Raw genomic sequence first — 25,816 nt, forward strand, 5'->3', positions numbered from 1 at the left:
TGCTTAACTTGAAAGCTGTCAACCCAGGAGGCTGAAACAGAGCAAGATTATGAAACCTGAGTGAATAGCTCATTCTTTGCGCCCATGCCCTTGCTGCGTGCTGCCCCGTGGTACAAGCCGGAGAGGTATGCACTATGATAGCTAATGAAGCACTTCCTTTATGTCTTGCTGACCAGAACTCTTATTTGAAGCCTGTATATTATGCCACTGAAATCTCACAATATCAGCCTTTGTTCCGGCTAGCAGAGACTGTTTCTTGTCTTTTCTGGGGCTGAATTTCATGCATCAAACTTGTTAGACCCTTTGCTAGTAACTATGGCTTTATGCTACTAAGCTAATTGCTGCTGTTGTAAAGTTGTAAAGTTTGTTTTGGTTTTGGTTTCGGGTGCCCTTTTTTATTGCCATATCCCCCAAAGCTAAGAATTTATAATTCTGAAATCATGGGGAGACAAAAGCTTGGAGGTGAAAGCCACTGGGCTTCCTGCAGATCCCTCCTCTTGGTTAAACATAGTGATAATAACGAGCATTGTGAGAACAAGAACAAGAGTAAGATCGAGAATGGAGGGAACGGATCGAAACTCATTGGACTACCTAATCCTAAATGAGAAGTGTTAAAACCAGTCCCCTTGTTATATTTTAGCATATTATTCTCATAGTGTGTTATCTGACTGGCTATCTTCCTTCCCTCAACTACTATTGTATAGATGGGCCCCGACACAAGCTTTGATAAAGTGACCTAAAGAACTACAGAGTGGTTTTCATAGCTCTCTATCAAATATGGGCTTCAGGTAACCTAAATACAAACAAGAAATGTTAAAAAGCTCCTCGGAGCTTATACATTCCAAGAAGAAAAAATTATGAACCTCCTCCCCAGACTTGAGTTGTATCAGCTCCTTCATTTTTGCTTCTCGTGATGTAAGAGGGACAGCAGCCCCCATCTTTTGGGTGCTGCTAACTATTAAATAAGGTAACTTAGACTAGAACTTGTTACCCAACACATGGTAGTTGCCCTCACCATCAGCGCAATTCCAGAGTAGATGTAATAAGGAACCTGGAGACTGAGGTCCTTCTAATGGGCTCCTGCATTATGAGTAATCCAATTGTTTGCAAGCATTCTACTTTTCTGATTCCCCAGTTTTGCCTTTGTATTCTACCTACCCAATACGATTTACCAAAGCACTTGTAGAATTAAATGTGTAAAAATACTTCGAACATCAAACAACTGAAAACATGTAAGTTACTTCCTCAAATGAAAAAAAAAATAGAAGTAATTAAAACACAGGAATTCCTTGGGCTCTACCATCTCAACATTTCTATCATCTTTATATTTTTTCTGATTGTCTGATCTCTCAATTTTAGTGAGATTATCGAACTTTTCAGGTCAATAGAATGTAAATGTCAGAAAAGTAAATCTCACAATGCCAGCCATTGTTCTAGGTAGAAGCTGAATTCTTTCCTTTGCTAAAGTGCATGCACCAAATCTGTTGAAGTCTTCAAGTGTAAATGTAGGTCACTACCTAGAATTTATCTTATTTTCCTCATCTCTTCATATTTTTTTTGTATTTTTATTCTCTTCATATTTTTATCTTTTTTTAGTTTATTTGTTTTGAGAGAGAGGAGACAAGTGCACACATGAACAGGGGAGGGGCAGAGAGAGAGAGAGAGAGAGAGAGAAAGTTTTCTATCAAATTTTCTAATCTTTGGTAAGGAAAATGCTGTTAGCGATATAAGGCTATCATCTGAATCAGTTTCAGATTTTGATTTCATGTTAGGACACGTGGAATAACATCACAATATATTCATATGTTATAGTCATAATATTAACAATAGCATGAAAGGCAATTGTGTTGGACCTATAGTTTTCCCAATAATTGCTGAATTGCCTCTCCCCACAGCCTATTAAAACTGTTGAATTCTAACAAAAAATTCTGAAATATAATAGCATCCCTTTTGCCTATTCCTTACCTAATATTTGTATTCGTTGGAGGTATGCTAAAAATCAAAATCAGTTTAGAGTGGCACTTGTTTGGAGTGAGAGTTGAAAACTACAATTACGGTTTCTGCCAACTTTTTAAAGATTGGATATAGGTCTTCACTTCTAAGTATTTTGCTATCTCATAGGAAAAGATAACTAGGTATTTATTTAATACTTGATGAGTATATCTGAACAAAGTGATTAACCAAGGTAAAGACAAATTCCATGACATTTCATGGTATTTCGTCAATAGTTTTGACAATTTATGTTTGAGTTTTAAATTCTTACCTTGTTTGGATGTTTCTTTTTTTAAAATTTTTTAAAGATGTATTCATTTTTCAGAGACAGAGAGACACAAAGCACGAATAGGGGAAGGGCAGAGAGAGAGGGAGACATAGAATCTGAAGCAGGCTCTGAGCTGTCAACACAGAGCCCAACGTGGGGCTCGAACTCATGGACCACAAGATCATGAACTGAGCCAAAGTCGAATACTTAACCAACTGAGCCACCCAGCACCCCTTGATTGGACATTTCTAAAAGCAGGTACTATTTCTTCCATCTATTTGGCATGTCCACTCCATCCCCACCTCCCAGCATAAAACTGAATCTTACAGTCAGTTCTGCCATGGCCCAGTAACTCAGCAACAGTGTGTTCTAAGGCACATGGAAAGAAAGAAATGCCTAGCAACATACTTCCATGGACATAGTATTCCATTTCCCATAAAAAGGACAGCAGATCTTTTTAAAAATTAAGTAACTTGATTTTCTATACTTTTTCCTACTATTACAAAGTATTTGGAGATACTTATGCCATCAAAAATCTAGAATTACTAGATATTAAAGTAATTAGGCAATAATAGAGATTGGGGAATTGAAGTATGGTACGAGGTTAGAAACTCATGAAACACAGAAAAGAAACCTATAAGTGAGCCAAGGAGTCTGAATCCTTGAAGTCATCTCTAAGTCCTTCCACTCCCCAACAAGATCCCTCCAGTCAGTTACAAAATCCTGTAATGACACCCCTCATATAGGCTGCTTCTCTTCAGTCAGCTCCCCAGTATAGGACATCAATGTCCCTCACTGGATCCAGAGCACCTGTCTTCAAGTTGACTTCACAATCTCTAGACTCTTCTCACACCCTTCACTTACTTTTTTCTTTCCTTCCACACCAACTCCTTTCAAAATAATTATCCACACTGCAACTACAGTAGAGCACAGCTCCCCTGATTTGTGTTTCTCATCGCTTCTCGTCAGTTTGTCTGGTCTGGAACCATGGCTGACATGGATTGGATCGTTCATATTGAAAACAGAACAGTAAAACATTTAGGATAATAGTTACTAAAGTCTTTATCGAAAAACATTTGAAGAAGAAGGAGAAAGGAAATTGCTTAAGCAGCTGAAGATTCTCCTGAGAAAAAAACCTAACACTCAGTATTCAATAGCAGATTCCCCCTGCCTCCTACCCGTTCTCCTCACTGATTACGACTTCACCCTTCAGGTCTCAGCTTATCCATCACTTGGGACAAAACTTTTCCTCAGACCTCTACCTACACATGCTTTCAGGAAGCAGAATATGCATACAACAATGACCACATTATAAATAAGTCTGCAATCATGTCATAAGTTGTTTATGGTAGGTCATAACTGATGGACTGTAAGCCCTACCGGGACTGCAAAAAGTCTGTCTTCTTCACCATTAAGTTATATGTCTTGCACGTATTAAACCATCATTACATTTTGAAAATAATAAATGAATTAAATGATCAAATAATTAATTTGATGGTCTCCCAACAAAGGGAAGCATCTCTAATAGCTTCCTCAGAAGTTAGCATAGTTTTCCCTACTTTTGCATTGCATGCAATATTGATTCAGGTACTCGAAATAATTGACCAGCCAGGCCTCATTCAGTAAAAAGCGCATGGTTAAATGTACAGCCTATGTCTGCATTTGGGTCCAAATTCTTGTCATCTGGCCTTGCCTGAGCAGCAGCCTCAAGTAGACCTCTGCCCTAAAACCCCTCAGAAGGAGACTGAAGCAAACAGGCATCATGAGGCAGTGCTCAGAAGTGGCAACTTACCAGGAAGTCGCCTGGCCTGGATCCCCTACAGTGATTCTTAAATTCTGCTGCACTTTAAAAGTCACCTTTTAAAATATCGGGTAGTTGGGTACCTGGTTGGCTCAGCGGTTAGGCATCCAACTCTTGATTTGGGCTCAGGTCATGATCTCATGGTCATGAGATTGAGCCCTGTGTCATCGGGTTCTGCCCTGAGCTTGGAGGCTGCTTGAGATCTCTCTTTCCCTCTGTCCCTCTTCCCCACTTGCTCTCTTGCACTCTCTTTCTCACTCTCTCCTTGCTCTCATAAATAAATAAATGAATAAATAATTATAATATTATAAAAATAATTATAATATTTATTCATTTATTCATCTATTCATTCATTTATATATACATATTGGGTGGTAGCCAGACCACTCCCAATGATAGTTAAATCAGAATCTTTGGGAGTTGGAGCCAGACGTCAGTGTTTCCTGTAAGGCTCTAGGGGATTCCGTCCAATGTGCAGCCATATTAGAGATCCCACACTGCAGGAGCAGCGATGTTGGCATCACCTGGCAGAGTCTTACAAGGGACACAGCCCCTCTCAGACCAAGTGAACTGGAATTTGCACATGAAAGCACATCCCTCCATAATTCCTATGCACGTTAAGGCACTGCTCTATGACATCTGTCCCAAATACCCTTTTATAAAATAGCCACTCTTACCATTATTACCTTACGCCCAGCCAGTGCTCCTTCTCATCTCGCTTTCTGCCTTTTGCCCTTCTCTGCAATCTGTGCTCCAGCCGTTCAGAGCTACAATCGCCTGATGTGCCACCCTCTTTCATTCTTACTAAATTGTATTTGTTTCACGTTATAAAATATTTGAAACACTCAGGAAGTTCGGAGGAAAGTTACTGCTAGAACCGTTGTGCCCACCATTAACATGAAAGAAAAAATAAACTCTTACTATGATTCATTAAAAACCAAAAATATGCTACAAATAATAAAATTAAAGCCACTTGGTCATCTCTATCCAGTTTTCTTCCTTACCGTTCCTCCCCAGATGTGTTCTCCACCCCCAAACCGGTATATTTTGTATCTTTCCAAACATGCTTTTTTTTCCCTCCCATTTGGAATAACATAGCAAGTGAAGTAGCAAGAAAGCCTCATCTCACGGAGCTTATAGTCTACTGTGTGGAGACGTATAAGAAACATAATACATAAGTAAATTACATTAGAAGGTCATGTGTGTGACAGGGAGAGAAATAAAGCAGCAAAGAGTGAGAGGAAGCTCTGAGGAGTTTTGTAATTTTAAACCGGGAGGATCTCTCCAAAGAGATGAAATGTGAACAGCCGTGAAGGAGATAAGGGAATGAACCGGGAAGTTGTTGGGGAAAAGTGTCACAGACTGAGGGAACAGCAAGAGCAAATGTCCTTCATTGAGAGCAGTCTGGCATGCATAAAGAACAGCAAAAATGCTTTGGCTGGCTAGAACAGATTAATGGAACGGGAGGTTAGTAGTCGAGCGTTAATGAGAACCCAATCATGTAGGGCCTCGTAGGCTGTTGTAAACTCTTTGGTATTTTCTGTGAGTCAGATAAATAGCCATAAAAATGTTCTGAGCAGACATTTTACCAAGATATTCCTGGCTGCTGTGACAGATTTTAGATGAGGAAGGGGGATGTGTTACGGGGTCGGAGTACAAAAATAGAAACAGAAGTCCAAGCAGGAGATAATAGTTTCTTGAACGCGAATGGTAGCAGTGGGAGTGGTAAGAAATGGTCGTAGTTTGGGGACATTTTGAAATTCAAGCTTAAAAGGTTTCTCAATGGTACTGGTCCTGAAATGTGAGAAAGAGAAGAGTCAAGGATGCGGGGCACCTGGGTGGCTCAGTCAGTTAAGTGTCTGACTTCAACTCAGGTCGTGATCTCACGGTTTGTGGGTTCGAGCCCTGCATCCGGCTCTGTGCTGACAGCTCAGAGCCTAGAGCCTGCTTCAGATTCTGTTTCCCTCTCTCTCTCTGCCCCTCCCCTGCTCATGCTCTGTCTCTCTCTGTCTCTCAACAATAAATAAATATTAAAAATTTTTTTTATTATTTTAGAAAAAGAGTCAAGGATGAAAAAGTGAAGGACTGAGTTAAAATTAATGCAAATAGGAAAACTAAAAGACAATTCGACAGGAAGACGGGAAGAGCAGCGTTTGGAAATTTTAAATCTGAGATGCCTTTTGGACACCAAAGTAGAGATTTCAAGTAGATATTCCAGTATGTAAGTCTGGAAACCAAGAAGAGCAAGCTAGATGGCAATATAGAAGTTTGAAAGTCATGTGTATATACTTGTATATAGATAGTATTTAAAGCCATCAGGCTGGATGAGATCACAAGAAGAATGTTTATAGATGAGAAGATAAACAAGAAAGCCCTGTGTATTCTAATATCAAGGGTTGAGGGATGTGAGGAGGATCCAGCTAAGGACACTGAGAAGGAGTAGCAAGGGAGATACAAAGAACCAGGAGAATGTAGTGTTCTGGAAGCCCAGTGAAGAAGGTAGGTCAAGCAGAAGGAATTCATCAACCATATCAAATGTTCTCAAGTAAGATAAAGGCTGAGAATCAACCATTAGCTTTATTAATGTGGAGGACTTTGGTGACCTTGACAAGAATAGCTTTACATTATAGGGATCAAAGATTCATGGGACTTGGTTTTGTAGAGAATCAGAAAAGAGAAAACAGAGACAGTATGTGTAGGGAACTCTTTTGAAATGAGTTTGCTATTTTGAAAATGCTTTGCTATAAAGGGGAACAAAAAATCGAGAAATAGCTGGCAGAGCAAGTGGGCTCAAGAGAGGATTGTTTTTAATATGAGAGAAAAGCAGTATGTAAATGTGCTGTTGAGAAATCCAATCAAGTGCAAAAATATTCAGATGCAGGAGACAAGAAGAGAAAGGCAGAAATGATGTCCTATCTATAGCAGGTGAGAGAGGAAGAAATTTAGTACATGTATGGAAAGGTTGGCCTTAGACACACAGATAGTTCATCCAAAATAATAGAAAGAAAGGTGTTGCGTATACATATATAAAAGCTGCTGGTTTGTAAATTGCAATATAATGATGTATAAGAGTTATTTAATTGATCATAATTAAGGACACATAGGTAGCTACTGCTATAAAAATTTAATAAGGTTCTGTAGGTATTGATAGCTATTGCGTTAATGAGACTCACATTGTGTAAGTTGAAGTAACAAGATTGTACTTTGTCATTCCTATTCCTAATTCTGTGGATAGCCAATGACAGCCAGCTAAATTCCTTAAAATCCTATTGCTTTTCCCTCCAACCTTGCGTTGCAGAAGGGTATGTAGGGAAGGAGAGAGTAAGCCTGTCCTCGTGATCAATCCCCAGACTTGTTCTTAGGCAGATCAGTCTCAAGAAACAGATATGAAGCTAGAGTCCCTTAAAACTCTCTGTGCCTACATATTTCTGGAAAATCTTTCTGTGTTCTCAGATATATGCGTATACAAACTGAAGACCATATTTTGGAAGAACAAGTGCCAACTTGAAAATCTAAAAGCTCTGTTCTTAGTCTTGGCTCATATAGTTGACGGTGTAAATCACTTAACTCACTGAATCTTGATGCTGTCTTGGCAAATGAGTTGGGCTAAGACAATATTTTCCAAAGAGTTTTCAAATTAATATTCCCCGTGAAGTGTTCTTAGTCAAAGAAGTTTGGGAAATGCCATCTTCTTTTACAGAAAATACAATACACATTTGTAGAATAAATACACTGAGAATTCTCACAGGAGGAAAACCCGTTTACCTGCATTTAGTCCATTGATTTCTAGGCTATTTGACCATAAAAAGATGGTTTTTTGTGTTGAAGAACAGACTTCAAGGCTATCTGGTTCAGAGTTTTCTGTGATTCTCTCTAGCTGTATAGTTCCGTGATTTAAAAAATATAGTGTAATTAACATACAGTGTTTATTAGTCTCAGGTGTACAATATAATGATTCAACAATTCTGTACATTCATCAGTGCTCATTGTGATGAACGGACTCTTAATCCACTCCACCTACTCTACCTGTCTCTCCCCACACCACTACAAACCTCCCCTCTGGCAACCACCAATTTATTCTCTGTATGTAAGAGTCTGTGTTGTTGTTTTTTTTTAATTTGTCTCTTTTTTTTCTTTGCTCATTTGTTTGGTTTCTTAAATTCCACATAGAGTAACGTCATATGGTATTTGTCTTTCTCTGAGTGACTTATTTCACTTAGCGTTATACCCTCTGATCCATCCATGGTGTTGCAAATGGCAAGATTTCTTTATGACTGTACAGTTCCATGACTGGACATGAAACATGTAGCTAGATTCAAGTCATAACTGTAGTCGCCAATCTGATTAAATGACTCATCCATTCAATAGGGTCTAAGGTAATTTTAAAACAGATAAAGCTGCTGTAGAAATAACTAAAAGAACGTACATAATATTTTGCTTTAAGATTCTATTATTTATTTTCTTTCTACATAGTGCTTCTGCAGAAAATCATGGACAGGAATGAAAATTATCCTCATCTTTAGTATTAAAATTCAAATTGCCCTTAAACATCTCAAACAGATCATGCAAAACTTCATTCTGTGTTAGTGTTTCTCTATTGTATGGTTAGGGAAGTTGCCTGGCTTTCAGATTCTGAAGTCTCAGGGATGAAGATACATCACTTGTTTCCTCTAATCTCAGTACCTGCCTGGCACAGAGTGGGCACAATAAATATTTCCCACAGGAATATAGCTGTTTCTGCCTATCCATGTGTATTTTAAAAACATGCCAGATAGCCATCTTTGAAAACAATGGAAATGAGAAAGGAAAGGATAATGCATTGCTAGACTGATATTAAGCTCCAGTATTTTCCTGTGATCCTTGAAAATCTGAATGTATTACATCCCTGAATTGCATTTGTCTATTTTGGCAGTAATACTCTCAGAGCTCTTTTGGAGATTAGTTTAATATGACCTTCCGTTCCCGAATCCATGCAGGTCTATTTCAATCAACCTGTTCTTTTCCAGATGTTTTCTCTACTACGTCCTTTAATGTGGTGTAAAAACTTAATCCCTCTGCTGTTTAACGTATCAACGTTTTGTAGACTAGTTGTGTCACATACGTGAATTATGTGTGTTAGCTGCACAGCGATGGTTCTGTGTGATTTCACTGGGTTAGTTCATGGGTCTGTGGAAACACAGATAGTGGAAATGTAATGAGAGGGTTAAAGCAGTTAAATTTGCCTACCTTCCCTAGCTCTTTGGAGTATGTTTTAAAGAATTTTCAACTGAGATGGAAGGACTTTCTCAGACGGTTTGTAATTTTGTTCAGGATAATGAGCTCCCAAAGAAAAGACTTTTTCAAAAGCTATTAATGGTAATACAATTATGTTACCTGACATTCAGTGTTTTCTTCTAATACTCATAGACTTAAAATCTCGCTAAGACTGATTATTGGACAAAACAGACTTTAAAAGATTTGACTTAATTTCTGCTTAACATGTTTATTTCCTTGCTGTGTTTTTACTGCTAATTTTTACCAACCCTAGAGTAAGAAAATCAGTCTTTTTTTTTTTAATAAGTGGAGACCCATTTCTTGATTTTTAATGTAGTAGGTCAGTTATAACTAAAGAAAGGGGAAAATTGCAAAAGATAAAATTAACTTCTTCTTATTTTGTAAATCAGGGACATAAGGTATAAAAGAGAGAACAGCTTTTACTGAATGTCAATAATTACAATCATCATTTCACTCAATACATTCCAATATTTTTCTGGTGTGCACAAAAGTATTTTCTAAAAGCGGATTTCTGTCGTCAGAAACATGTGAGATATTCCCTGTGACTCAGCTAAAAAATTAATGAATTATGATGTCAATCCAAAGAAACTAGATTGTGTTGGTTACCACCTATCTCATTGTTTACTGATATGTTGACATAGAAATAGACCATATTTCTGTGCTATCCAGAAATGGATATGCTATCAACTAAAGCCGCCATATTGCTAAATCCATATAAAAGCTGATCATAGGGAGCCTCAGTGGCTCAGTCAGTTAAGTGTCTGACTATTGATTTTGGCTCAGGTCCTAATCTCATTGTTTGTCAGTTCAAGCCCCACATCAGGCTCTATGCTGACAGGCTGAGAGCACAGAGCCACTTGGGATTTTCTCTCTCTCCCTTTCTCTCTGCCCCTCCCTCTCTTGTGCTCACTCTGTCTCTTTCAAAATCAATAAATAAACTTTAAAAAAAAAAAGCTGATTAGAGTAAGGATAGGTTCCTAAACCTCTATTGCAATTTCTGTATCAAACTTCTTTTTCCAGAAGTGATAATATTTCTCACTCTTTTTATAATTATTGTGCTTAAAGCAAATATTTGACATTTTTAAGTACCAATTATACGCCAGGTGATTACAGTAAAAAGAATTACCTCAGGTTTAACCGAGACGATTTTTCTTGAAGAAGATATAAACAAGGAACATTAACTTTGAAAAAAAAGTCTTAGCAATTGATGTCAGGTAGTTGAATATTTCTAATAGAACTGGAGTCAAGGGATGGGGGGTGAACTTGTTAATTTAACAATTCTCTACCACTTTCAGATGAATAATAATACTTTGTGACATCTAAGTAAATACCTCCAATGTCCTTTAGTTTACTTTTCTAAATACTTATGTTCCTTACATCCTTTAAAGTTGCCTTTAAAAATTGCTTACTGTAATCCATCATCTTCATACCTACTTCTGTATCCCAGACCCTCACATACCTCTCCAAATCTCCCCTCTTATTTTCTGGAAGCTAATTCATTAATTCAGTTTTGTACTGGATGCTTGGCTGACAAGCATGAATGAGATAGACTCAGAAAGACAAATACTAGTCAATTGTGTAATGGCCAATATGGGAGTATAGACTGCTCTGAACTCATATCATAGAGTTAGCTAATCTAGAGTGTGTTGGGGGGGAGGGAAGTAGAGGAAGGATAGGTAAGTCTAACAAAGACTCATAACAACAACAGTGAACATATTGCACTCTTACTATGTCCTAGGCACTATATATAGGAAAAACCCATAACCCTTCATGACATTGAAAGAAAGAGGATGTAACCACATTACCTTTCTCTGGAGGACAGAGGACCACACACCGAAAGAAATATTTCCTTGGTGCCTGAAGAGTAGTAGTCACGAGAGTGACATTCACATAAATGTTACACATTATGCTATATCACTGATGAAGTGCCCATTTTCTTCTTTGTTAAATTTAGTAAGTGTAACTTGTGATATGAGTAGACCTTTAAGTTCTGAGTCCATGGCAAGAGAGCTCCTCTTACCCAGGTCTATATGAAGGCAATTTCATACAGTGCTGAGGGCTTTGAGTTCTATCTGTAAAGTCACAGCAAGATCAATATTTGCTCAATAACTCTTAAGAATCTCCAGAAGGTTATGAAAATCTGTGCAGTTGTTTATGATGAGTTCTGAATTAAAAATACTATGATGTCCCAACTAAACAGCTTTTGATACAAGATAATACTTCTATTGTATCATCAGCTTTCTGTCAGATAATGTGAAAGTTTCCTCATTATTTAATTGAAACAGTCATAGGCAATAAAAGTTGTCAATTCATCAAAGGATTTTAAGAGATTATATGTCATAGATATTTAACATATGATTATTATTAAGCTCAGAGTATGTTTTTTTCTACATAACTTCATTCAAGAAGAAAGACCTTCTCCAAAGACTTCTTTACTCTAGGATACATAGAGCATCTATTTCAGGAAATGTACGGTTGTTTTAACAATATACAGCATTCCGGAGACTCTAGCCAAGTTGTGACAGAAACCATGATTGATGAATAAAATGTGGAAGATGGAAAGAAGCCTAAACCTGGGATATAATATTCCAAAGTGATTAGGGCCAATTACTGAGATGTCGACCCCATTGGAAGCATGGCCGATCTTCTAATGCTGGCTTTCATTATCAAAAGGCCGTACAGACTGAGTGGATCCTATAATTAAAGGCCCAAGAGAACAGAGGACTTTGGTATTTCCTTAGTTTGCATAAAACTTCAATGCGGAAGCAGAATGACATGTTGGTGATTCATGGATGAACCAGTCATCTTCTATAAATGAGACATCTGGAAGGTGATTTCAAGTTGCACCTTAAACATAATCTTGTAAAACTTTGCAGCTAAATATGGCTTTTTAAAAAGTTCGTCTGTTGATTCCAATATAAAAGATGTAATTCAATCCTGTTAGGGCTTTTTAAAGCGTTCCAAAATATTTCATCATATTAAAATAGTTTTTCAAGATTGAGATTCATAAACATTTTACATTGCAACTGATTAAAAGAAAACAAATTCTTGAATTCTTGGTCTATTTTTAATGCTAGAGCATTAAATTGCAGAATAATTTCAGACCATGAAATTCCATGGGTATTTGGAATTTATGGTGCTCTACAATTATTGCTGAAACCAAGATTAATGACCAATATGAGAAAACCATTACATCTGACAAGCTGGCCACAGGTCTATAAATAGCATATGCTTTACAGGATTTTCAAAACTATTTTTGACTTTATAAAAGATATGAATTACAAGATACTATAAAAAATTGTTTTCTTAATCCCTTCCCCTATTCTCTTCAACGTGTCTTTGAAGCCAATGCACACATCTAATGACTATGTACAAACTATTGTGCTTGGCTGGTATCCCAGTGTGCCTTTAAAAAATTAATAAAGTTGTGAAAATGGTTAATTTTCAATACATTTAATAGGGTTTACAGCATTTTATTCATCATAAAGCATGGAAACATTGGATTCCAAATTGGTCCTTTGCTCTCCATAATAGTATAATAATATAAAAGTTGTTTTTAACCTCATAGACAAAAGATATCAGGCAAATTGAGAGTCTTTTCAAATATGATACCATTTATCTTTGCATAAATGGTTCAGCCAGATAATCTGCAGATTCCAAATTCGGTGCCTTGTCATCATTGGATCATCTGGCTAAGTGCTCGCTATATAAGGTACAAAACAGAACTGACAAAGCACATTAAACAGAGTCGGACACGACCACAGAATCAATTTACAATAGACTGAGGTTTTAAGAGCAGAGAATAAGAAAGAAGGGTAAACCTTGTACAAACAAGAGACTGCAGGAAGCCATCCTGGGCCCCATTTTTGGCCGGGAAAGGAACCCCTGGCAAGCAAAGGCAAGTTAGAAACAGCTCTAAGCCTTCCTCCGTGGCATTCATAAAGTTGAAGCTTTCCTCGTTCCGTTCTTTATAGACACTTCCCTGGTACCTTTGGGTCGAATGTTCTGCTCTGATCTAAACAGAATCCAGAAAATTTGGATCCTGTTATAAATGGGCCTTTAATGAAATATTCGTTCTGAGCACTCAAGTATTTTGTTTCTAAATCTTGCAGCTTAAATGTAGTTACATATACATTCATTCTAGTAATAAAAAAAAATGTTGTGAAGTGCCTAATACGTGCCACACACCATCCTGGCACTGGAGATACGATGATGAACAAAACGGAAACTTTAAATCCCAGCGCCTGTGGACAGCACTGCAGTCCCTCACAACTCCGGGCCGAGTGTTGTTAAACTTTAAATCTATGTGAATAGCGTCCCCTGAAGTTGGCAGTGTGCTGAGTGTGTGGCCTTTATGTGGTGACTGGTCTGCTGTTGGATGCATCAAATTCCTCTTTTAGCCAGCATTACTGAACAAAGAGACGTTGAAGCATGTTGTCCAAGTGAATTTCCCCAAAGAAATAAAGCTTACACGAGAAAGTGCCAAAATATTTTTAACCATTTTAATGGACAGCTTTTCCAAATGGATTGTACACTTCCATGCCTTGTTAAAGAGAATAGGCCGATTAGACTTAACTTATTCTTAATGATTCCATTTCATCATCTTGAACGTAGGCTATTAGACTGTGCTAAAATTCAGTGATTATTCTCAGGGGCCTGAATCATGCAGAATAGTATGCAATCGCTGAGCGGCCCCAGCTGCTACACTTTTCAGTTCTTTTGTCTGCTTTCTGTAATCTCTCCCTTTATGCTGTTGGCTCTCAGATCCTCCCATCTCTGCACCTATTACAAGTTTCATTTTCTCATGCTCAAGTACTGTGTTTCATCTGCTCTGAACAGATAAGTCACAAAATCAAACTTGCTCTAAGCAATGATACCGTATATACACCACACACTTCTTATTAAGACCATGAGGGAAATGACTGCTGAAATTTTTTTCAGTTTGGCTGCTCCATGACCTTAGTAGTTTCTCTGGGTTGCAGGTTGTTGGGTTTGTCAGTTAAGTGACCAGTGTATTAATGCTTCGTGTGTGTGTGTGTGTGTGTGTGTGTGTGTGTGTTTATGTATGTGAAAGAGAGTGATAAAGACAATGATAGAGAAGAGTGAAACTGATTACTTTGTGTGTATATACACAATTTATGTATCTATTATCCATGGGCTGCAAATGATATAAAATAACAAAATAATTATATTTGCCATTCTTAGATTATCTGTTCATGATATTGACGACTGCATCAGCTGTTTGATCTAAATTATCTACTTCTGAAGTTAAGGAAATTTATGAAACAAAATGTCACAGTTCTACAAGGTACTACTTTAGGAAAGAATACAAAGATATTTTCTCTGAGTCTAATCTTTCAAAAATGTTTTCCCTGCTTTGTATTTGTTTCTTTCATTGCCTATATTTAAAAATAAATGTCCACTAAACATATGAGAGGTATAGTAATCATTACAACAACAATATTAGCTGCTGCTTCTTTAGTTTAAAACATCATTGCCAAGTAGAGTTTATCCACAGGTAAGGCTAGTTTATGATTAGAAAATTTATCCATGTAATTTATATTAATAGCAAAAAGAAGAGAAAACATGTAAGAATTATGATAAATTCAGAAATATTTGACAAATATATGTTGAATAAAACTGTCATTAATAGACAACATAATCATCTATATAGAAAATTTTAAGAAATCTACAAAAAGCTATTAGAACTTGTAATTGATTTAATCATGCCTCAATTACATCAATATACAAAAATCAATCGTGTTCTTATATGTTAGCAACAACCAATTGAAACTGTAAAGAACAACATCGAAAATATAATTATGGATATGTTTAACCAAAAAAAAAAAATGGAAGACTTACAACCTGAAAACTATAGAACATTGCTGAATGTTTAAAAAGACCCAAATAAATCTAAAGACGTCCCAAGTTTATTGATTGAGAAATCGGTAGTGCTATAGAGGTGTATTTTCCTCAGATTGATCTACAGATTTAACAAAAATCTCAAACCAAAAAGAAAGAAAAAAAAAAGAACTTCATGATTGAAAACATTTGCCTCCTCAAAAGACTCTCAAGAAATAAAAGGAAAGCCACAGACTGAGAGAAAATACTTGCAAAATATATACTGATAAAGGATTTATATTCAAAATACATTAGAGATATACAACTCAATAATAAGAACACATAAAACCCAAGTAAAAAATGGGCAAAATACTTAAAAGTACAATATTTGAGTATATATGGTTTATAAAAAAAATCCGTGTCAAATAAGTACATGAAAATATTCTCAGTCACATGATAATTTAAATCTTTAAAAATATGAAAATTCAAATCACAACTAGATACCAGTGCACACCAATTAGAATGACTAAAATTTATAAATCTGACCATACTAAGTGCTTTCAGATTGTAGAGCAACTGGGTCTCTCAGAGGTTGCTGTATAAGCAAAATAGTTATACAAAACAGTTATATAAGCAAAATAGTTTTTTAATTAAAAATTTAACCGTTTGGCAGTTTTAAAATATAACTAAATAGACAATATATGATCCAGAAATTCTATTCTTTTTTTTTTTTTAATTTTTTTTTTTAACACTTATTTAGTTTTGAGACAGACAGAGACAGAGCATGAACGGGGGAGGGGCAGAGAGAGAGGGAGACACAGAATCGGAAGCAGGCTCCAGGCCCTGAGCCATCGGCCCAGAGCCGGGCCCGACGCGGGGCTCGAACTCACGGAGTGTGAGATCGTCACCTGAGCTGAAGTCGGACGCTTAACCGACTGAGCCACCCAGGCGCCCCCAGAAATTCTATTCTTAAGTACTTATCTAATGGAAAGAAAGCATATTTTCACCCAAAGATTTGAATATAATCTTTGTTTCTGCTTTATTTGCTATAACTAAAAACTGGAAATAATCTGTCAATCAATTTGTGAACACTGTGGTAAATTGTGGTATATCTATATAATGTGATAATACTCAGAAAGAAAAAGGTTGAACTCCTGCCATGCGCAGTGATCTAGATGAATGTCAAAACATTATCTTGAATGAAAGAAATCAGATCTAAAACAAAATAAAATATTTGCTTTCATTTCTATGAAATTCTAGAAAAAGTGAAACTCATTTTGACAGAAAGAAAACCAATAACTGCTAGAGCCAGGAATTGAAAGAAAAGAATTACTGTTTACTGAGGGAAATTTCTGGTATGAATAAGATATTCTATAGCATGTTTTTGGTGATGGTTATAGGAATTTATATATTTACTAAAACTCATTGAATTAATACACTTGACATTGGTGACTTTGTATGTAAATTATAACCCCAAAAAGCTAATAATAACAATAAGAAAGAATTAGCCTGTTAAATTGATCATTTGATAGCACAGTCATGTGGAATATCAGAGAATTATGATGTTTCTAAATAGTTAATATCCTACATTTATTATATAAAAACCAATAGCACAGCATTTGCTAAATCCTGAGAGGACTTTCTGAACTCCTGTCCTGGTTTTCGTCTGTGATCAGTGTCTGTCTGGACATTCAAAACTATGTCTTTAGATTGTTATTTGAACAAATATCCCCAGATGAGTGATTGGCATGTTCAAGGCTTCATTGAGTAACAGGTTCAGGTTTCTTATCTTGTCTTAGCCTCATTGCTAGCCTTCGGGATAATTAGTATAGTACTTCAAGCCTAATAAGCATTTTGGTGATTACAGGAATTGATTGACCTGAATGCATGCTTTTTGAACAATACTTGCAGAGAATACATGTGACACGTACATCCGAAGCAGATGGTTCGTCCAGACATCATTTTGTGAGGGATGGTGCTTATCTGGCGTATTCAGTTCAAGAATTGGAATGTTGAGTGGGACTTTGTTTAGTAACAAGCTTCAATCACTTCACTTTAGTCATATCTAGAGAGGTTCATTAAACTTGGGATTTCATAAAGACCACAAAAGCCGTTTGCTTACAAGAATTGAAATTTCACCATGGAGTGGAATGTATGGATGATAAGTTTTAAGTTTAAACCTATTTTTAATCATAGCAGTCCTTTACTGAGGTAGCAGTGAAATGCTTACCTGGGACCATGGATATGTAAACTGTGTCTCCTGAAAGATTTTAAAAATAGGCCAGTGGCTAGTCTTATAAAAACATCTTTCTTCTCTTCTTTGCCGCACTGGAAAATATTTTAAAGTTTTCCTTAGCTTTAATCAAGAAAATAAAAATAACTTTCTAAATCAGCGTTACCTGAAATCATTTTCTATCACCCCATCCTTCCCCAATACTTAGAAATCATTCACTCTGTGGAGTCTTTCAGTATTTAAATTTTAAAATTCCCACCCCTCCTCCACCCTGCCACTCTTCAAAGCCTCATTTCTAGGAACAAAAACAAAGAATAAAACCTATCACTTGCTGACCTACAGAGGTTGTGATGTTATTTAACTGGAAAGGCATTTCCTGGGCACCCACTGCATCAGTCACTGGCTAGGGGAAGAAGTCTCCTACCTCAAGGGAGATTGGAGGGACGTCATTGAAACTGCTCTTCTTTAAAAAAAAATTATAATGTTTATGTTTTGAGGGAGAGCACAAGCAGGGGAGGGGCAGAGAGAGAGGGAAACGGGATCCAAAGCAGGCTGTGCCCTTATAGCAGAGAGCCTGATGCAGGGCTCAGACACAAACTATGAGATCATGACCTGAGCGGAAGGAAGACACTTACCCAAGTGGGCAACCCAGGCACCCTGAAACTGCTCTCCTTAAAGTAGCTCTCAGCATGCTGATCTCATCGGAGCTTTCACCAAAATACAACTAAGCTTTTGCTCAATTGAGCAAAAGCAGAATCAAATGTTGCCCAAAATCTGTATAAATAATGATTGTGACCAAATATGATGGTAGGATGTGAAATTATTCAAAAGAAGAATATTTTACAAAGATTACGGATGAAAAAATGTAAATGACTAAATGCAACACACAATGACAATGTCTAATTGGCTCTATATTTTAAGAGTGAGAAGCAAATGTAAAACCAGGAAAAATTTTGTGAGATGAAATGGCCTTTTGAAGGCAACAGCAAAAAGATACAAGTGATGACACTGTTATCCGCGTAGCAGGCAGCAGAGGAGAGGACTGTTTCTTTCGAACAGTACTTACTTTATTCACACAGGGCAGCGATCTTAAGGGAAGAGCTGGAGTCAGCCAGCCTGAGGTTGAAACCTGTCGTGGCCACTTACTACCCGAAGGATGTCGGGCAGGCTACATAGTGATGCTAAGTCTGTTTCTCCGTCTGTGAAATGGGATACTCATCTGACCCTGCTCCGGTGCTAAAGGAGGAGTACTGACTGAAGAAGACAAGCAGTGCCACACCCACTGATGTGCCACCCTCCTGTGCTGTCCTCCTTTAACTGGCCAAGGACACACACAAACTTCTGACGCACATTGGCCACAAAGCATAAGAGGAGCTGCAACTCACTAGTGTCGCCTATCTCCAGGGCCTTCAAATTCCCTACCCGGGACACAGCGCTCCTCCTGATACCCTCTTCAAAGAGTGGGGGGTCTCAACCAGATCTGGAAACACTAATTCTTGACATGCTGCTATCCTTTCATACTCGGTGCTCACATCACCATTCCAGAAGTGTCTGCCCAGAATAGATGTGTTCCCATTTACAGGAATGTTTGTAAACATTGGGTCCTCCAGGCTCCTAAGCCACATTCAGTCTCCGTTCCTTCCCTTCCTCGCCTGGAGGGAGAAAGCAGCAACAATGTTGAGTAGCAACATCTCTGCTCCCGCTGGTGGGCATTTCAGACTGTAGTTACCAATACTGGAGTGCGTACTTTGAAGGTTGCTAAGTGAGTAGATGCTGAAAGGTCTCATCACAAGAAATGTTTTTTGTAATTCTGTAGGGACGAATGGTAACGACACTTATTTCTGCTGGTCATTTCACAGTACAAATTTTGAAACATTATATTATGAACCTGGAACCAATATGATGTTATATGACAATTACACCTCAATTAAAAAAATAATAATAAAGGTCAGTTTCCCCCAAGGGAAGCTTGGAGGGTTTTGTGAGGATTAAATGCAATAAGCTTATAAAATTTTAGACGTGTAGTAGATACTCCACGTCAGATATTTAATAGTGATGAAATAATTATTTAAATTATATTAATAATAATATTAATTATTTTGGTTTTTAGCTCATAGAGCCTTTATGAGATTTAAATGAGGTAATTGATGTAATCTGCGCAGCCCAGGGCCTGGAACACCTGAACTTTGCTGTTCAGAGCTGGCTGTTACTACCATTATGTTACTGGTCTTCTTGTTGCTGTTGTCATTGTCACCGTCATCAGTAGTTGCCCTCACTCTGCACTCATCCTTTGCCTAAAAGTGCTTCAGTCTTATAGCCTGTGTGCCCCTTTTCACTAAACCCTTGACTCAAGACATGAGATTGTTTCCCAGTGTAGACAACTTGTACTCTATTTGTTTGAGGAACTGAATGGGACGCTCAGCTTGAACTTCAAACATTTTCAGTGTTGTATTGTGCTCCGGAGGGTGACAAAAGAGCGGTCAGTGAGATTCAGGGCTGCCGTTCACACTATTTTATAACAACACGTGTTAGAATGATTGAGTGTAGCCAACTTGTGGCGAATAGAAGCGATAGAACCAGAACACAACTACAGAAAGTGAGGTTAACAGAAACATTACATGTTAATGGAAAGAGTGTTTATCTTCCTTGATTTTTTTCTCTTGATCTAGTGAGAACTTTTTAGCTGGAATTTGTGCTAATATTCAGCAGACTAGTGTGTTTGTATTTTCTGTTATGATTTTTGACAAATTAAAGATTTAATGTGCTTAAAATAGAAGCTTACAGACTCAGAAATATACTGCCTTATTTTTTTTTTAATTTTTTTTTTAACGTTTTACTTATTTTTGAGACAGAGAGAGACAGAGCATGAACAGGGAAGGGGCAGAGAGAGAGGGAGACACAGAATCGGAAGCAGGCTCCAGGCTCCGAGCCATCAGCCCAGAGCCTGACGCGGGGCTCGAACCCACGGACCGCGAGATCGTGACCTGGGCTGAAGTCAGACGCTTAACCGACTGAGCCACCCAGGCGCCCCTATACTGCCTTATTAATTGTATCACACCTAATTGGTCTAGATCCTGTCAAAGCATATAGGCTGTTTTGTAGGAAAGATGCTAATGATTTAAAATTCTCTTACATCTAGGGGCACTTGAGTGGCTCAGTTGGTTAAGCATCTGACTTTGGCTCAGGTTGCGATATCGTGGTTCACAAGTTCGAGCCCCACATCTGAGCTGTCAGCACAGAGCCTGGAGCCTTCTTTGGATTCTGTATATCCCTTTCTCTCTGTCCTTCCTGGCTCATTCTCTCTCTCTCTCCATCTCTCTCTCTCTCTCAAAAATAAATTTTAAAAAACATTAAAATTCCCTTATATTTAATAATATTCCAAAATGATGTGTTTTCCAAAAATATGGTAACTTTGGTACCAATTCTTAGCTGCATGGAAACCATTTTTGACATGCAGATGGTCTAGTACTTCATAGTTACAAAGGATTAAAGAGAAGATTGAAGATACTCTAAATGCAGGACTTGTTTCACCATGTCCTATGGATATGGAATATCCCTTCTCCAAAAGTTGCCAACGGCTTATGGCTGTAGGTCATTGTGCAAGGCCGCTTGTGATTTTCAAATTCAGAGGCCACCCAGGGCATTGGAAGAAGACTGTGACCATGGACAATGTAACGTGGATTAGTCCTGCCTTGTAAGTCGCTGACCGCCTGTCAGGATGCAAGGCATTTAATCTCCTAGAGCCTCAGTCTGATCATTTGTAAATTAGGAGTTGGGTGTAACTGCCTTGCTGCTTTACATAGTTAGTGAGAAGTGCCAATAAAGTAGCTCAAAGAAGCTTGTTTCTTAAGACTTTTATTCCTCCTTTATTGTAGCCTCCCCTAAAAATATATACATCTTTAAGCTATCTCTCTGTACATTAAACAAAAGCCTTGAGCTCCTTAATTCTTCTCTGCAATTATAACCTATAATCCTTAGAATTCCCCACTCCCTCCAGCTTCACCTGTCACTGCTCATGATAGAACCTCTGAACTTCGTGTGCCTCTTTGTGCATTCTCCTACCCTCCGTGGTACGTAAACCTCTTACTCTTCATTAATCAATATCTACGACTTACTTAGTTGGACATTATTGGTGTGTAAAGAGGGAGATACTGTTTCTTCTTCTTTGTTGTTAATATCATTAGTGGTAAAACAAATCTCCTTTCCCCCAAAACTAATTTATCAGCTCTATGAGAACCAGGCTCCCACTTGTAACCTCTGCACAGTGTCCAATGTAAACATAGTATCGTGGTTTTGGTAGGGCCCCAAAAGGTCTCATTAGCAGTGATGTGAATCTGTGCCTCCATCCATGATTAGATGTATAGTTGGTTCTATAAGGCCAAGAAGGAACTAGAGTAAAACTTTGGTTTGGAAGCATATTTCGTTCCAGAAACATGCTTGTAATCCGAAGCACTTGTATATCAAAGCGAATTTCCCTACAAGAAATAATGGAAACTCAGATGATTCATTCTACAACCCAAAAATATTCGTATAAAAATGATTACAATACTGTAATATAATACAAAATAATAAAGAAAAGACAAAATATAAAGAAGATAAGTTAGGGGCGCCTGGGTGGCTCAGTCGGTTAAGTGTCCGACTTCAGCTCAGGTCACGATCTTCTGGTCCGTGAGTTCGAGCCCCGCGTCGGGCTCTGGGCTGATGGCTCAGAGCCTGGAGCCTGCTTCTGATTCTGTGTCTCCCTCTCTCTCTGCCCCTCCCCCGTTCATGCTCTGTCTCTCTCTGTCTCAATAATAAATAATAAATAAACGTTAAAAAATTCTAAAAAAATAAAGAAAGAAAGAAGATAAGTTAACCTGCATTTACCTTTGAAAACCTTCAGGACTGGTGTGAGGGAGACAGGAGAGGAGGGTTATTATGGAGGACAACTTTCACTATCACTAACGGAATCACTGCTATCTATTGGCTTAATGGAATCTTTCTTTTCCTTTTTGTTCAGATTTAACAAGGAACCTATCCAATGACACTTGGTTTTGCCTCCTTTGGAGGATTTTGCAGAAATGTGACATTGTGTTGTCATGAAACAGATTCATTGCTCGCACTGCTACAGCCTTAGTCAGGTGGTGTTTTCTACAAAATTTTGCACTGTTTCCCACATTTTACACATCTCCCTAATCTCATTTGAACTGAGGGATTCCTCCGCCTTTTCTCCTCCTCCTCTGCAGACAAGATGCAGATATAGACTTCTTATAAAATCGGGCAATTTGGGCCCCTTGCGATCTCATCCATACTTCTTAGTGATGTCCTTCTTAACTTCCACCATAATCATCTCCTTACTGCCTTTCTTTTCAACCCTTTTCTGCATGTATATGCTTGCATGAGTGTTGACTACAATACAGTATTAATAAACTCTTGTCATAGACTGTATTGAATGTAACTGGCAATAAGGCAGTGGAGGAAAGAGTCTATATCAGCAGGCAGTCTGACCTAGAATGAAGCAAAGCATTCCTAAGCTTCCTCTTGTATGGAAAAGCAGAGGACTGTCCATAGGTGCTTTGAGGTGACAAAAAATACCCTAGTGCCACTTGTGGGCACCTCACAGTGTTCTGAAAACTTGCTAATTTCTACAAACACCATGTCCTGAGACTGAGCATCCGAGCATGGGAGATGATCACCCACAGCCCCACAGCAAGCAAGAGAAAGGGAGAGAGCGAGCGAGAGGAGAACCTTTGGTTCAGTTGTGATCTTGTGACATCGGTGTCATAATAAGCATACTAGTCATATTGCAAGACATTGCTCATTTATCAATTTAAAATTTCTTACAAATGTTTGCTTGTCTTGTGGAACACTTGCAGAGCAAGTTACTTGCAATCCAAGGTTTTACTGTATATAGAATGTTGAGTTCTCAAAATCTGGTAATAAGCAGAATTATACAAACCAATAGACATTTATAAATATCAATATTCTTCAAAATATAGAAAACTGTTTTGCATAATAATCCTTAATATTTGTCTCACAATGTGGGGTGCCTGAGTGACTCGGTTAAGCATCTAGCTCAGGTCATGATCTGGCAGTCTGTGAGTTCGAGCCCCATGTCAGGCTCTGTGCTGACAGCTCAGAGTCTGGAGCCTGCTTCAGATTCTGTGTCTCCTCCTCTCTCTACTCCTCCCCCACTCACACTCTATCTCTCTGTCTCCGAAAAATGAATAAACCTTAAAAATTTTTTAAAAATATATTTGTATCACAATGTTTAACTTTTTGGTTTGTTTGTTTTATGAGCAACCATACCCCCTAACTTATTAAAATCTTGCTACAAGCCAGTGTGATAGTTTCAAAGGACAATTGCCATGTCCCTGGGCTCCCTTTATGAAAAAAATTATCATTTAGATATATACTCTAATTTTTAAATGTTGAAATTTGCCCTTATAAGAATTTTCTTGAGAAAGTCTATTCTATTTCTGTATAAACCAATAAACAAGGTATAGTAGGAAACTCAATTTGTGCCTAAGATGTGTCCACCCTGATTTTCAGGGAGATCCAGATGCTTTTGTCTCGTGGCATTTATATTTCCTTCTCCCTTATTGTGAAACTTCTTCCCCAAGCTTTTGTTCAGATGTCACTTTCCCATAAACTTCCTTCCTAATGACCTATCTAAAATAGCGCACATCCAGGCATGCACGCACACGCATAGAAACACACAAGTGCACACATAGGTATCACTTGTCCATTGCTCTAACTTATTTTCCTTTTAGCAGCTGCCATTACAATTAATATATACACATGTGGTTAATGTCTGCATTCATCTTTAGAATATAAATCGCAAAAGGGAAGGGGCTTTGTCTTCTTATCGATCTAGGACAAAACCCTTGGTCAGTGTCTAGTACCTAATAAATTTTCAATAAATATGTACTGAATAATTGAATGGATGCTTATGAAGAAATAGGGATCTCCTGTCATTTACATGAGTGGGAGTCAGATGGACTAGGTCATGAGAGGAGGAGGGTGGGCAGCATTGCAGGGGTCAGATGGGACGTTCAGTACAAGATCACTCAGATTTTCCTGCATTACACTCCCCAGAGACTCACAAAGGAGTGCAATAACAAAACTGTTTTAACAAATGAAAGTCTGTAGAAGGAACAAAATACTAGAAGAATCAGTCCTGCAGTTTTCACTGCTGAGAGAGAAGCCAGTGGCTTTGGGGCTGACACCAGCTGGCTCTGGCTATGGCAGTGACTGGTTTTCATCCCCATGAGTGTGTCCCATGCCTGGTCAGCCAGAGTGGTGGTGCCTTTCCTGGAGATCCGTACCTCAACTTCCACTTAGGATCTGTAGGACAAAGAGCCACCTCTTTGCCTCATTTGAAGCAGGAAAGGGAAGAAATGGTGCATGCCCTATGGGAGCCAGGAGTTTTCAGGGCACACACACACCAGTTTCCAGGAACTTCCACAACAGTGTGCCCTAATTGTGTCCCCAAGTTGATCTACTCTGCAAAATCCAAGTTACACTGTGCTGAGCCTTCTATTGAATTACAGTTGGTGCAGTGTGTGTGTGTGTGTGTGTGCGTGTGTGTGTGTGTGTTTAAGAAAAAAAGGAGAACATATAATCAAGTGAAGATATGGTCCTTAACATTAACGAAGTAAGAGGGCACAAACATAGAAGGTCTTCACCATGGAAAATGGTAAAGAGGTATAGTCGAGTAGGCTCATCAAAGAAAGGTTTTTGGAGAAATAGGTGAGATATTTTGGGAGAGCTAGCATAAGTGGGAGTCAATGGAACAAGACCTAAAAGGCTTGGAAGGAATTTGGACATAATACTCAAAAGGATGACATTAAGAAAGGGAGTCATAAATAATCAGAACTATAGAAACAATATATGAAATATTTGTGATTACAGAGATTTTGAAAAATCGTCCTTGGAAATACATGATTTTGGTTCTTGGTCCTCACTATCTACTATTTGTTTCTTAAGGATTCAGAAATTCACCTTCCTTGTTCACAAAGAGTGGACTAATGTTGTCCTCTTTTCATGATTATTTGCAAGATTAAGAAATTAATGTAAATGAAAATTACAATGTGATATATGGGAGTTGTAATATTTAGTCACTGCCATTAATTTTACAAATGAGGAAACTAAGGTCCAAACTTATTTGCCTGAAGCCATACAGATAGTTGTTGACTGAGGCTTCATAAAATATTAACTCTTTGCAAACATTATTTCCACTACATTTCAAATATATTTTGTCCTTCCATACTATGTGCTCACCATGGAAAACAGAAACTACTAAAAATTACAGCACATAGAAATATATATGCCAGGTTCTATTACTTGAAGAGAACCACTGTTATATTTTTGATGTGTTTTTCCAGTGCTTTTCTCTATGAATAGGTTTTTGTGATTTTTTTTTTGT

The 25,816-nt window shown here is 37.9% G+C and overlaps 1 protein-coding gene across 26 annotated transcripts in view; it reads left to right on the plus strand.

The window, feature by feature from the left end:
- DLC1 (DLC1 Rho GTPase activating protein) overlaps positions 1-25,816 on the plus strand; it is a 560,457-nt gene that overhangs the window by 88,967 nt on the left and 445,674 nt on the right. Inside the window, exon 7 of one of the 26 annotated variants that reach the window (XM_042983065.1) lies at positions 14,541-14,643. The exons of 24 other annotated variants lie outside the window; for them this stretch is intronic. The gene's annotated coding sequence lies outside the window, so the exon portion shown is untranslated. Of the gene's footprint in view, positions 1-2,458; positions 2,519-14,540; positions 14,644-25,816 lie in introns of those variants that run through there. One more of the 26 variants, XM_042983081.1, reaches the window with a different exon arrangement.

The sequence above is a fragment of the Panthera tigris genome, chromosome B1, assembly GCF_018350195.1.
Source record: "Panthera tigris isolate Pti1 chromosome B1, P.tigris_Pti1_mat1.1, whole genome shotgun sequence".
In the NCBI taxonomy this organism is placed as follows: domain Eukaryota; kingdom Metazoa; phylum Chordata; class Mammalia; order Carnivora; family Felidae; genus Panthera; species Panthera tigris.